We start from the raw sequence: 15,275 nt of genomic DNA, 5'->3' as shown, positions 1-15,275 counted from the left end.
AACCGGTTTCATCTTCCTTTTCCACCGTCAGATCAGTTCTATGATGATGCGTACGCTTGAGATTGCTTGTTTAGGTGTACCTGAAACTGGTTACCATGCGCCATGCACTTTCAGCCTTTAGATCTAGGGTTTTGATGGACTTGGATCAATCCAACGCCTCTGAGGCATTTGGATAGTCCAAGATCCATCTGTAACTTTGGGCTTGGGCCTAGTTTCCTTGCTGTGTTCGTTTCTTGTATTTTTTTTACTATTTCCACACCGTTTCTTATTAATTACACCTCTGTCACATTCAAAATTCATAATAAAATCCTTAAAAATATTTCTGTATATTCTTGCCAATTTTCTTGATATTTTCGTGATGTTGTTACATATTAAAACCGGGAAAAAATATATGTGTGATATTTCTTGTTATTGTTAAAACTTTTGTGAAATCTTGCCATATTTTGGTCATGGTACTTTGCTATGTGACATGGATACTTGACATATGAGTGCTTGATGTTCTTGCCTCTGAATGTGTGCTTGTTTCCATTGTGTTGTGGGTTTAAATGTTAGTTTCTTGTTTTGCAAGTTATGTGAATATTCTAGTGTGAAAATAAGTGTAAAAATATGCCTATGAATATGTCATAATTTTTGGCTTGATATTTCTTTGTGATCCTCATGTTATGGCTGAAATAACACCTTTGAAAATTGTCATGATATGAGGGGCTATAAGTCATATACTTGTTTGGATATTGTGATAAATTTTAGGTATATTTTGCTACTTTTACGTTAAGAGTTTTGATACTTTCTTGTCACTTTTTCAGTGTTTCTTTTGCTTACAATTTCCATTCTATAATACCCTATGCTACTAACCACTTTACTTGATGTTTCATGCATTCCATAAAGCATCTCATCCTCCATCTTATATTCTCGGTCTTTATTTTTCTTGCACTTTAAAATTCATGCAAAAACTAGAATGTAAGACCTAGGAATTCTTGTACTTTATCTTATGCCTTTAAAATTCTTGCAAGACCATAGCATGTATTTAGGCCAATGATGTAAAAGGACAATGGACTCTAATGATGTACACCGACACAAGCACCGACACATGCACACACACATTACATGGTTACTTTAGATGTATGCTTAGGGAATGTACGTTTAGATGTATGCTTAGGAGTCGCGATACTTAGAAAAATCCTTTTTTCCAAAAAATATGAACATTCTCGCTCAAATCATTTTTCTAATAAATCTTGGGATCAAAATCCCATTGAATTTTCCTTTTCTTTTCTTAAACAAAAATCTTAATGAATCTTAATCATACTTAGAGTTCTTTTGCAAAAATGACTAATTCAACCTCACATTTTCACAATCTTATGCCTTTGAGGCCTCTCTCTCTCATTCTTCAAAATTCCATTTTCAAACTTAAAATCAACCAACAAAAACGAAAACATTTTTTGAAAGAGAACTATGATGGATTTGATCCCTTAAAAGGGTACGTAGGCAAGGAAACAATATTCCTTCAATTCAAATAAAATAAAAATTCAAACGCTTTCTTCTCCCTCCAATTCTTCACTTAGTAAACTCTTAGGTGTAAATATCATTTCTTAAATAGCATTTAAAAATAAAGCGCGTGCGTAGAAAATAAAGATGGTTCCTATAGGATACTATAGTCGTTATGGGTGCCTAACACCTTCCCGTAGCAAAAACAACTCTCGGACGTCGATTCTCAAGGGTTTTGCTTATTTTTTCCACTCCCAAGAAAAAATAAGATATCAAAGGTTAAAAAGGTTCAAACGTAATCAATGTTTGACACCCGAAAACCAAGATAAAACAACTTCACTCAAACAATTTTCCAAAGAAACCTTGGGATCAAAATCCCATTGAATTTTCCCTTTTATTTTCTTAATAAATGATAAAACAATTGCTAAATACTTTGACTAAAGTTTTGTAAATAAATTGACCAACCTCACTCTTTTCCAATCCTCAAGCCCATGAGGCCTCTTTCTATTCTTCAACTTCTATTTTTCAAACTTTTAAAATCAAACTTAACTCACAAAAAAGTTTTTGGAAGAGAACTACATGGAGTTTGATCCCTTAAAAGGGTATGTAGGCAAGAAGTCAAAACTTCTCCAAGTCCAATAAAACAAAAATTCAAACACATTCTTCTCCTTCCAATTCTTAACCTAGCAAACCCTCAGGTGTAAATAACGTTTTCAAATAGCATTTAAAAATAAAGCGCGCGTGTAGAAAGTAAAGACGGTTCCTATACAATACTATAGTCGTTATAGGTGCCTAACACCTTCCTATAGCGAAAACAACTCCCGGACCTCGATTCTCAAGGGTTTTTCTTATTTTTCCCTTCCCAAGAAAAAATGAGATATCAAAGGTTAAAAAGGTTCAAACTTAATCAATGTTTGACACCCGAAAAACCAAGATAAAACAGCTGGTGACTTCAATTGGGAGATTTGAGAGTTACGCTTAGTCTTTATTTTCACACTTGCGCTTTTGTTTTTACTTGCTTCTTTTATTTACTTTCTTATGTGAATAAATGTTTAAATTCTTGCAAACGTGCGGGGGTGAGAATATTAAAGCCCTACACCCGGGCTGAGTGAACTTAGGATTAGAGGGGATATAATCGAAAATTCAATCCGAGGGTTGCCTCGTGTATTGGATTATGCGATCAATCCCACATAGCTGAGGCATTTTGGGGGTGATGTTGTCGGCGCGTGTTGTCGCGTTTAGGCAATTTGCTTCCAATTGTTCTATGACGCTATGGACCGTAGATAACCGAACCCATCCATGGCCATTCTCTAGGATGTAGTGCAGAGGCTAAACCGAGTGTTTGTCTCAAGTTTTAGTCGTCACGCGATACTACACTCAAGTTAGACCTTCTTACGAATAATCATGGAGCGAGTGTTAGTCTCGTGGCACCATGGTATACGTGGGAGGGGTTGCGACTTGGGAACCTTTTGTAGAACCCGGTTACTATTACCCAATGCCCTAGTATCACCGGACATTGTGTCCACCCATGACTCCTTGACTTTAAATCTTAACCCTCCATGTTTTCTCCATACTTGAATGTGATCATGCATACATGCATACATGCATAAACCCTTTTTCATGCATTTATCGAAGGGCTTAGACAAATTGAATTTGTAAACATTGTAGGAATGGGGAAGACTAAGTCCTACAAGTTCATGAAGGTTGATTTGGCTAGTTTGATAGATTTGGCACTCAACATCAAGGATCCGACCGGTTTCCGACATCGTTACGGGGACTTACATACTCTTCTCTGGACCAATGTGGAAGAGAAGCTTGTGCACACCCTAGTGCATTTCTATGATCGGGAGTATCGGTGCTTCACTTTTCCTGACTTCCAGTTGGTGCCTACTCATGAGGCTTATTCTTCCTTGACAGGTTTACCCATAGCCGAAGGGACACCTTTCTCGGGTCTTGAGCATCCTCCTATTCCTTTGGTTAGTGCCCGTGATCTCTATCTCAAAACCTCCGATGTCTCCAAAAATCTTGTCACTAAAGCTCACATCCGAGGGTTCACTTCGAAGTATCTACTTGAGAAAGCCAATCTCAAAACTACTTGTCAGGACACTCTTGAGGCTATTCTTGCACTACTCATCTATGGGCTTATCCTTTTTCCAAATCTTGATGACTTCGTGGATATGAATGCTATTATAATCTTCCACTCCAAGAATCTGGTTCCTACTTTGCTGGCAGACACACACCATGCTATCCACGATCAATCTGGCAAGGGTCGTGGGTACATTCTTTGCTGTGTACCTCTCCTATATAGGTGGTTTATTTCGCACCTTCCGAAGTCTTTCCATGATAATCCAGAGAATTGGACTATTTCACAGCGGATTATGGCTCTCACCCCTAACGAAGTGGTTTGGCTCACTCCCGCCGCTAGGGTCAAAGAAATCATCTTCGGTGGTGGAAAGTTTCTTAATGTACCTCTTGGTACCCGGGGTGGAATCAACTATAACCCGGAGCTCGCCTTGCGACAATTTGGTTTCCCGATGAAAGAGAAGCCCATCTATCTTGCTACATCTCCTTATTTCTTCCATTACTCTAATGCTCCTACAGGAATAAGAGAAGATTTCATAGAGGCTTGGTCCAAGATTCGGAAGAAAGATGTGAAGCATATGGGTGTGAGATCCGGTATTGCTCATGAGGCTTATACTCAATGGGTAATAAACCAGGCCGAGAAGATTGACATACCTTACCCCCCCATGAGATATGTGTCTGCATCTATTCCAACCATGCCTTTACCTCTACCTATGCCTACTCAGGAGATGTATCAGGAGCATCTAGTTATGAGGCTGAGAATCTGATCATGACTTTGGATGGAAAAGATGAGCAGAAGACTCATGAGGTTTTGACGTTGAAGAGGGAGTTGGCTAAGGCCAGAAAATAAATTGAAGAAAAGGATAAGTTGCTTATGAGGGATTCCAAGAGGGCTAGGGGTGCCCGTGACTTCTATGCCCGATACTGCAGCTATGAGTCTGAGTCTGAGTCCGAGGATGATCCTTCCACTTCCTATGCTTGAGGATTTCTGTTTCCTGTTGTTGTTTCCAGTTGTTTTTATGTTGTTTTACACTTTAAAGTCTATCCTTTGGCTTAGCATTTCGAAGGGAATTATCTTGTAAGACCTTGTGATGTTTGCGTGTTTCGTCTAGTTATGATGTTTCAGTTGTTTAGTGATGTTTACAAATTTCTAATTTGTTTAAAACCCTTCGATAACACAAAAAGAGTCTTTTTTTACATATGCATTTACACATTTCATGCATCATATGCATTCATTGGTCACAAAAAACTTCCCTCGTGCTCATTGCCTCCTAGTTTTTCCGCCGCAGTCTGAAAGGTGGCTCGTGCACGCAAGGTTTACCAACCGACCATAATTCATCAAACCAGATTATATAGAAGGAGACACATGGCTAATTTCGAAGAAGAGAATGCTCAGCTCCGCGCCGAATTGGCAGCTATGAAAGAAGACTTGGCCAAGGCTCATGATGCTATGTCTACTTTGATGGTTGCACAAGAACAACCGGCCACGTCTGTCCCAGCTACTACTGAAATGATTCCATCCATCCCGTTGTCCACAGTGGCTTCTGATGCTCGGTTTGTTATGCCCAATGGACGCCCTTATGGACTCTCAGCTTTCTATGCTCCTAATACTGCAGCTGGTATTTCTGGTATTGCTAATCAAGGACAGATTCCCGCAACAACTTTTGCTTCTACAACTACCTCTATGCCTCAAGTGACTACTGTTGTTACCGATCTTGTTGTACACACTGTGCAACAGCTAATCGATGTTGACACTCCGCGTGGACATGACCTTATAGTGGAGGCTATGAGAGAATAGTTAAGAGAGCTAGCTGGAGAGCTCCGTGAGGTCAAAGCTAGCCGTGGGAACAGTGTTTCTGCTAAGGCTCGTGATCTATGCCTGGTATCCCAGTTTGAGGTTCCGAAGTTCAAAGTGCCAGATTTTGACAAATACAATGGATCTTCTTGTCCACATAGCCATGTCATTCGGTACGTCCGGAAGATGGCCAACTACGCAGATAATGATGCACTAATGATCCACTGCTTTCAGGACAGCCTGACAGAAGATGCGGCAGACTGGTACACTGGCTTGAGTAAAGACAATATCCACACTTTTAAGGAACTCGCTGCTGCTTTTGAAAATCATTATGAGTTTAACACCCGCTTGAAGCCGAATTGGGATTCTCTTAAGTCTTTATCTCAGAAGTCAGACGAAACCTTCCGTGAATATGCTCAGAGATGGAGAGGGGCAACCGCCCGTATTTCTCCTCGGCTTGATGAGGAAGAACTGACACAGACATTCCTGAAAACTTTGAAGAAGGAATATGTTGAAAGAATGATAGTCTCTGCACCCAATAACTTCTCCGAGATGGTTACTATGGGAACTCGTCTAGAGGATGCTGTCAGAGAAGGCATCATTATTCTTGAAAAAGGTGAGTCCTCAGCTAGTGCGCCAAAGAAGTATGGTAATGGCCACCATAAGAAGAAGGAATCCGAAGTAGGGATGGTATCCGGTAACCAGTCTACAGCTGATGTCGCTCCTATTAATGCTGCTCAGTTACCTCTACCCTACCAATATATGCAGTACTCTCAACATCCTTTCTTCCCACCATTCTACCAGCAATATCCTCTGCCACCGGGTCAACCACCAGTACCCGTTAGTGCCATTGCTCAGCCGGTACAACAACAGCCTCCTGCTCAACAGCAGCAGCAACCACAACAGGGTCCTCGGCCCAGGCCTTATTTTCCACCAATACCAATGCGGTATGTTGATCTGCTCCCAACTCTACTTGCTAAAGGACATTGTGTCACCAGACCAGGCAAGCCTCCACCTACGCCATTGCCTCCCAGGTTCCGACAGGATCTCAAATGTGAATTCCATCAGGGCGCTCAAGGCCATGATGTTGAAGGTTGCTATGCTCTGAAGTACGTTGTAAAAGATCTAATAGACAGGGGACAGTTGACTTTTGAAAATAGTGTCCCACACGTTCTTGACAACCCACTTCCAAACCATGCGGCTGTTAACATGATCGAGGCTTTCGAGGGAGTCTGTACTTTTGATAAGGTTGAAACATCTCGGGTTCTTCGAGAAGTCCCCGCTTTAGATGTCCGTAATGTTGCTACTCCTTTGGTGCCGCTACATGTCAAGCTTTGCCAAGCTTCCTTGTTTAATCACGATCATGCTTCCTGTTCAGAGTGTCTTCAGAATCCCATGGGTTGTTATACTGTGCAGGGTGATATACAGAGTCTAATGGACAACAAGCACTTGGTTGCCAGTGACGTTTGTGTGATTATGCCATTGTTTCATGATTCCCCAGCCAAGAGTGTACCTCAGACAAGGAAAGTCGAACCCTTAGTGATCAGGCTACCTGGCCCAGTATCTTATGCCTCTACTAAAGCAATCCCTTACAGGTATGATGCGACTATGATTGAGAATGGGGTAGAAGTGCCTCTAGTATCCCCAGCTGAGGTTAATAACATTGCGGAAGAAACTACAACTCTGAGAAGTGGAAGGGTCCGTCCACCCTTGTTCCAGAAGAAGGTTGTTACACCTGCTGCCACAGTAACTCCACCAGTTGCTCCTCCTGTTGACAAGAATGCCAGCCCATCGGGCCAGTCCATTGAAGAGTCTAATCTGGACGAGATTTTGAGGCTCATTAAAAAGAGCGATTATAAGATTGTAGACCAGCTGCTGCAAACTCCGTCAAAAATATCCATCTTGTCTTTGCTCCTGAGCTCGGAAGCTCACAGGAAAGTGTTGATGAAAGTACTGGAACAGGCCTATGTTGATCATGAAGTCTCCGTGGATCAGTTCGATGGAATAGTGGGTAACATTACTGCTTGTAATAACTTGTGGTTTGGTGACGATGAACTCCCCGAAGCAGGGAAATACCACAACTTAGCTTTGCATATCTTAGTGCACTGTAAGTCTGACATGATATCCAATGTGTTGGTGGACACTGGATCGTCCTTAAATGTAATGCCTGAGTCTACACTGAGACAGTTGAGTCATCATGGAATTTCTCTAAGGGGAAGCAGCTATTTGGTTAAGGCTTTTGACGGATCTCGTAAGGATGTTCTTGGAGAAGTAGATCTGCCAATTACCAATGGACCAGAGACGTTCCAAGTCACTTTCCAAATCATGGACATCAACGCCTCTTACAGTTGCCTCCTCGGAAGACCGTGGATTCACGATGCTGGGGCAGTAACTTCCACTCTGCATCAAAAGCTCAAGTTTGTAAGGAATGGTAAGCTTGTCACTGTACATGGTGAAGAAGCGTATCTGGTTAGCCAAGTGTCATCTTTCTCTTGTGTTGAAGCAGGGTCCGCTGAAGGGACGTCATTTCAAGGCTTGACTGTTGAAGGTGCGGAACCTCGGAGAGCTAGTGCTACTATGACCTCATTAAAAGACGCCCAGAAAGATGTTCAAGAAGGGCAAGCTGCCAGCTGGGGCAAAGTGATACAGATTCTGGAGAATAAGCGCAAAGAGGGCCTTGGGTTCTCCCCGACCTCAGGCGTTTCAAAAGGAACTTTCTACAGTGCTGGGTTTATCAACGCTATTGCCAAAGATGCTGCTGAGAGTGGTTATGTGCCTGTGTTTGTTGTACCAGGAGGCACCGTGAGAAATTGGGAGGCCATTGATATTCCTTTAGTCATGCATGCTTCCATGTAATGTGTCTTGTTGCTCATGCTTTTCTTTGTTTTCAAAATAACAATCCTTTCGCTCTGCCCAAGGCGAAAGTGATGTCTTTGTAAGGGCATGTTTGTTTCGGCATTGCCGTTATCAATAAAAGTTGTCGTCTTTTCCGCGACTCTTTGTTTTTTTTACTTTTTAGTGTCTTTTTCTTGGAAATAATGGTAATGCCAGAAAAAAACCAAAACATCTTTATTTTCTTATTAATTTCAAAAATCTGCATGAAAAACCTTTTTCTAAAATCATCCCAATCATATTATGCAGATTGAACCATAATAAACCCGTTGAACACAGTGACCCTATGGTTCCTCCAAATTTTGAATTCCCTGTATATGAAGCTGAAGATGAGGAGGATGATGAAGAGATACCGTATGAGATCACTCGACTGCTTGAGCAAGAAAGAAGAGCCATTCAGCCTCACCAGGAAGATATTGAGCTCGTTAATTTGGGTACTGAAAAGAACAAGCGGGAGATCAAAATTGGTGCTGCACTTGAGCCAGAAGTAAAAAAGAAGATTACTCAGCTTCTCTATGATTATCCAGATGTCTTTGCATGGTCCTATGAAGACATGCCGGGTCTAGATCCCAAGATTGTGGAGCATCGGATACCGACAAGACCCGAATGCCCTCCCGTCAAGCAGAAATTGAGAAGGTCTCGTCCAGACATGGCTCTTAAGATTAAGGCTGAGGTGCAAAAGCAAATTGATGCGGGTTTCCTCATGACAGCTGAATATCCTGAGTGCATTGCCTACATTGTACCGGTGCCAAAGAAAGATGGGAAAGTTCAGATGTGTGTTGATTACAGAGATTTGAATAAAGCCAGTCCAAAAGATAACTTCCCATTGCCTCATATTGATGTACTCGTTGACAGTACTGCTCAATCCAAAGTGTTCTCCTTTATGGATGGTTTCTCTGGCTATAACCAGATACGGATGTCTCCTGAAGATAGAGAAAGACATCCTTCATCACTCCATGGGGAACGTTCTGTTATAAGGTAATGCCTTTCGGCTTGATAAATGCTGGTGCTACCTACCAAAGGGGTATGACTACTTTGTTTCATGATATGATTCACAAAGAGATTGAACTATATGTAGATGATATGATTGTGAAATCAAGTGACGAAGAACAGCATGTTGTATACTTGAAAAAGATGTATGAAAGATTGAGAAAGTACAAACTACGGTTGAATACCAACAAATGTACATTCGGTGTAAGATCTAGAAAGCTGCTAGGCTTCATTGTCAGCAAAAGGGGCATCGAAGTGGATCCTGACAAAGTCCGGGCCATCAGAGAGATGTCGGCTCCTTAAACTGAAAAGCAGGTCAGAGGTTTCCTCGGATGCCTTAATTATATATCTAGGTTCATATCTCACATGATTGCTAGTTGTGGACCAATTTTCAAATTGCTCAGAAAGAATCAGCCTGTTGTATGGAATGATGAATGCCAGGAAGCTTTTCATAGCATTAAAGAACACCTGTTGGAACCACCTATCCTTGTCCCGCCAGTGGAAGGAAGGCCTTTGATTATGTACTTGTCAGTATTAGATGAATCCATGGGATGTGTTCTCGGTCAACAAGACGAGACTGGAAAGAAAGAACATGCTATCTACTATCTGAGCAAGAAATTCACCGACTGTGAGACTCGATATACAATGCTTGAAAAGACTTGTTGTGCTTTAGCTTGGGCTGCCAAACGCCTGCATCATTATATGGTGAATCATACAACTTGGTTGATATCCCGAATGGATCCAATCAAGTACATCTTTGAAAAGCCTGCTGTTACTGGGAAGATTGCACGTTGGCAAATGTTGTTGTCTGAATATGATATTGTGTATAAAGCTCAAAAAGCAATCAAAGGAAGTATCCTTGCTGAGCATCTTGCTTGTCAACCTCTTGATGATTACCAGTCAATCAAGTTTGAGTTCCCTGATGAAGAGATTATGTATCTGAAAGCAAAAGACTGTGAGGAACTGCTGATTGACGAAGGGCCGGATCCCAATAGCAAATGGGGATTGGTATTTGATGGTGCTGTCAATGCTTACGGTAAAGGGATTGGGGCCATTATTGTAACTCTGCAGGGGCACCACATTCCTTTTACTGCCCGAATAACTTTTGAATGCAGGAACAACATGGCTGAATATGAAGCGTGTGTCTTGGGAATTGAAGAAGCAATTGTCCTGAGGATCAAACATCTTGACATCTACGGTGATTCCGCGCTTGTGATTAATCAGATAAAAGGCAAATGGGAAACTCATCATGAGAAGTTGATTCCTTACCGTGATTATGCAAGATGGCTATTGACATACTTTACAAAGGTTGAGCTACACCACATCCCTCGGGATGAAAATCAGATGGCTGATGCCCTTGCTACTTTGTCTTCCATGTTTCGGGTGAACCACTGGAATGATGTGCCCATAATCAAAGTACAGCGTCTTGATAGACCCGCTCATGTGTTTACTATTGAAAAAGTGCATAGTCGAGCTGATGAAGATGTGAATGATGGAAAGCCTTGGTATTATGACATCAAACAGTTTTTGCAGAATCATGAATATCCACCTGGTGCTTCCAACAAAGACAAGAAAATGTTGAGAAGATTAGCTAGCAAATTCCTTCTGGACGGAGAAATCCTATACAAGAGGAACTATGACATGGTCTTGTTGAGATGTGTTGATGAACAAGAAGCTGAGAAATTGATGCATGATGTACATGACGGTACCTTCGAAACCCATGCTACAGGTCACACTATGTCAAGAAAATTGTTAAGAGCCGACTATTACTGAATGACAATGGGGCACGACTGCTACAAACATGCCAAGAGATGCCACAAGTGTCAAATCTATGCTGACAAGATTCATGTGCCTCCACATGCCCTCAATGTTATCTCTTCCCCATGGCTTTTCTCTATGTGGGGCATTGACATAATCGGAAGAATCGGGCCAAAGGCTTCTAATGGACATCGTTTCATTCTAGTAGCAATTGACTATTTCACCAAGTGGGTTGAAGCTACTTCCTATGCTAATGTGACAAAGCAAGTGGTAGTGAAATTTATCAAGAATAACATCATCTGCCGATACGGTGTTCCTAGCAAGATCATCACTGACAATGGTTCCAATCTGAACAATAGCATGATGCAAGCTTTATGTGAAGAATTCAAGATTGAACATCACAACTCTTCTCCTTATAGAGCTCAGATGAATGGTGCAGTTGAGGCCGCTAACAAGAACATCAAGAAGATGGTCACTATTTACAAAGACTGGCATGAGATGCTACCTTTTGCCTTGCATGGTTACCGTACTACAGTGCGCAGTTCAACAGGGGCAACTCCCTTCTCTCTGGTATATGGTATGGAAGCAGTCCTCCCTCTAGAAGTGGAGATTCCGTCTCTTCGAGTGATCATGGAAGAAAAATTGACTGAGGCTGAATGGTGTCAAAGTCGGTATGATCAGTTGAATTTGATTGAAGAAAAACACATGGATGCTATGGTTCATGGACAGTTGTATCATGTGCGTATGAAGAATGCTTTTGACAAGAAAGTCCGACCTCGAGAATTCAAGGAAGGCGAACTTGTATTGAAAAGAAAGATAAGTCAGCAACCCGACCCAAGGGGCAAGTGGACACCTAACTATGAAGGTCCTTATGTTGTCAAGAAGGCCTTCTCTGGCGGTGCTTTGATCCTTACACACATGGATGGTGTTGAACTTCCGAATCCTGTAAATGCCGATATAGTCAAGAAATACTTTGTCTAAAAATATGAAAATAACAGCGTGGTAGGTCGAAAACCCAAAAGGGCGGCCTAGGCAAAAATGCGCTTCCCGGTGGATTGAAAACCCGAAAGGGCGATCCAGGCAAAAGTTAGGGACAAAAAAAATGAATATGAAAAAGCTCGCTGAGATTGTACGCAACTCAGGCAAAAATGAGCGTCTCAATGAGCCGAAAACCCGAAAGGGCAGTTCATGCAAAAATGAGATTGAAAATGAAAGACAAGTAACTATATCTGGCAAATCACCATCACCCCTTGGGGCATCTGCAGCTGTCAATGACCGTCTTCATCAGAAGCTTCTGTACTTGTGAATTCAAAATTTCTATGAAATATAGTGGTCATCGTGTTCAATGTACCACCAACCAATAAAATTACCATTTTCCAAGCTTTGTAAATCCGTGGAGTTATGCCTTGGGCTGACTTTCACTCTTCTACATCAATTTGAGCCTGTGCTTTTGTTTGAAATTCTATTTTCTTTCTATTTTCAATGCTATATACAAAATATTTTCTTTCTATTTGGTAATGTCAATGTCTAAACAAACATCTTTGAAAATTGAAAAACCTTTTTCTGTCTATTTTGAAAGCAAACATGAGCAATAGGGTACATTCCAGTGAATCATGCATGAAGAAATTTGTGTCAATGTCTATTTCAATACATGTTACAAGCAGGTTGTTCCCTAGGATGATCTGTGGTCAATGGCAAGAATGAAAAAACAGAATGAAAAATGAAAAATGAAAAGTGAAAAGATGAAAATGAAAAGCTCGTTAAGTCGAAAATCCGAAAGGGCGGCTTAGGCAAAAATGAGCACCCCGCTGATTGACAACCTATGAAGGCAATTCAGGCAAAAATGGGGCAATAAAAAAGAATGTATTCCCGGTGGATCGAAAACCCGAAAGGGCGGTTCATGCAAAAATAGGATTGAAGAATGAAAAATGAAAGAATGAAAAATGATATGAAAAGCATTGACCACAGATGCGAACATCCAATGTTTACCCAGCACTGACACGCCTAGCAATGGCGACCTGTATCAAAGAACCTTCCAAGGTTCCCTCTTCTGCAAGTTTTGTATATGTGATGTGATATATTTCCCTCAGCCATGGTTTCGATACATCTCTCAACGACGGTCTCTCCAGGGAGGATTCCCATGTGTATATGTTATAGCACGAGCCACTACGTGCCCAATCTTCTAATGTTTTGTCTGTATCTGTGAAACTTCTCCGCCAAATTGTAAACAAATCATGCATTTCCAAGCATTCATACATGCATAATCATGCATTCTATGTGCTCATGCATTTGTAAAATTGTTATACCATACATACATGTCTCATTTTCTATCTCAACTTTCAATTCAATTCAATGCCTATGTCTCTTTCAATCTCAATTTTCAATTCAATGTCTCTGTTAAAGCCCCTGTTAATGTCTCTGTTAAAGTCTCTGTTTATGTCTATGTGAAAACTCCTGTGAAATTTCTGTGAGCCAACGTTACTTGGCCATGTTTCTACCTGCAAATTTGATGTCTATGTTAAAATCTCTGTGAAAGTTTCTTTTGGGCCAACAATAATGGTCATGTCTATCTTCAAGTCAAGTCAATGTCGATCTACTCTCAATTTGTATCCTGCTAAATCAAGCTTCCCATGTATCTTGCTATATGTTTTGTTATTGGTCAAGTGGCTAGTTCGATCCAAAGAACAGCTTGTACCTGCTTATATGCCTGCGTTTCCGGTCAAACGACAAGTTCGATCCAAAGAACAGTTTGTACCCGGCTTATGTTTTGTTATCGGTCAAACAGCAAGTTCGATCCAAAGAACAGTTTGCACCTGCCTGCATGTTGTGTTATTGATCAAGTAGCAAGTTCGATCCAAAGAACAGCTTGTATCTGCCTATATGTCTATGTTTCCAGTCAAGTGACAAGTTCGATCCAAAGAACAGCTTGTATCTGTCTTGTACTTCTATCCCCAGTCAAGTAGCAAGTTCGATCCGAAGAACAGCTTGTACCCGTCTTTTTGTTTGTATTACTTGGTCAAGTGGCTAGTTCGCTCCAAAGAACAGCTTGTACCTACCCTTTGTCCCCTGTTTGTCTACCCTGTTAATGTCTATCTAGATCCCCAGTGATATGACATATCTTGAGGACTCCAGTTTTGTTTATCTTGCATTCATAATCAAAATGTTGCATGGCATTCATATTTTCGAAAATGTGAGAGCGTATTTTTATGTCCAAAAACAGTGCAAATGTTAATATTTAAGTATCTTCGTCTCGTCAAGTCAAAGACTTCGTCTCTTGACCCTCCGGACAAAGAAACTTAAATAGGGGCAGCAGTCATACCCTAATTTTGGACCTAAAAATACTTGCTCAAAATGTTTTTTCTCCTCTCTGAGATGGGTCTTTGACTCTTGAGAGATTGTAATTGACTGTTGTTTTACTCTGATATTTTACTCTACTCTATCTGAAATTTACTGCTGTTACTCGAAAATGTTATTAATTGTGATTTTGTCTATATTTTCTTGCATTTGAAACCACACAAAGGTTTTTCTTGCATCTCAAGTCATTTGAATTTGTCTCTGATCAATTGCATATTTCTCTGCATTATATTTGAACCACATTTGCAAAAATCATTGAAAAGGGTATTTTAGTCATTTCCTGTGTTAAAACTCCTTTTAATCTTTGAAAATTGTCTCTGTGTCTTTTCAATTAGTTTGTATAGATCCTTTCTTTAATTCCATGTTAAAATCCATTTCAAAAATTGCATTTGAGTCATTTTGAGTCAGTTTAGTCCCTAGGGACATTTTGGTCATTTCACATAAAATTTTGACAGAGAGGTTACTTTAAAGTACCTCATTATTGTAGTTGGTTCATTTTAGTCCTTTTTGTGTTTTTTATTTGTTTCACTTTACGTTATTTTCAATTTACCAATTTTAACCAATTTTATTTTAAATTTCATTTCAGTCCTTCAAAGTTGTTAAAATTGCATTTTAGTCCCTCAAAGATTTTTAACTCTGTTTTTTAGTTCTGTTGCAAATTGCAGTTTGGTCCTTGTTTTTAAAATAATTGCAGGTCAGTCTCTTAATTTTTAGAAATTGCAAAAAGGTCCTTAAGCCAAAATCAGTCCAAGTCCGAGCCAATTGGTCCAGGGACACATGTCACAAGCTCATTGGGTCTCAAGTACACATGTCACCTATATAAAGGCCACATCATCAATGCACAGAACGAATACCATTCATTACACGCCACATCACAAACATAATCAGAGTTTCTCTCTCCATTCAGTTACGATCCAAAACT

The 15,275-nt window shown here is 40.6% G+C and overlaps 1 pseudogene; it reads left to right on the top strand.

Moving 5' to 3' along the window:
• The first annotated feature begins 4,930 nt into the window (after positions 1–4,930).
• Positions 4,931–15,036, top strand: LOC146916107 (uncharacterized; annotated as a pseudogene).
• Positions 15,037–15,275: the final 239 nt, after the last annotated feature.

Source organism: Medicago sativa, chromosome 6 (genome assembly GCF_051527215.1).
Source record: "Medicago sativa cultivar Bolivia chromosome 6, Bolivia_mono, whole genome shotgun sequence".
NCBI classification, from domain to species: domain Eukaryota; kingdom Viridiplantae; phylum Streptophyta; class Magnoliopsida; order Fabales; family Fabaceae; genus Medicago; species Medicago sativa.
The sequence above is the reverse complement of the archived record's forward strand: the minus strand, read 5'-3'. Positions and strand labels throughout refer to the sequence as shown.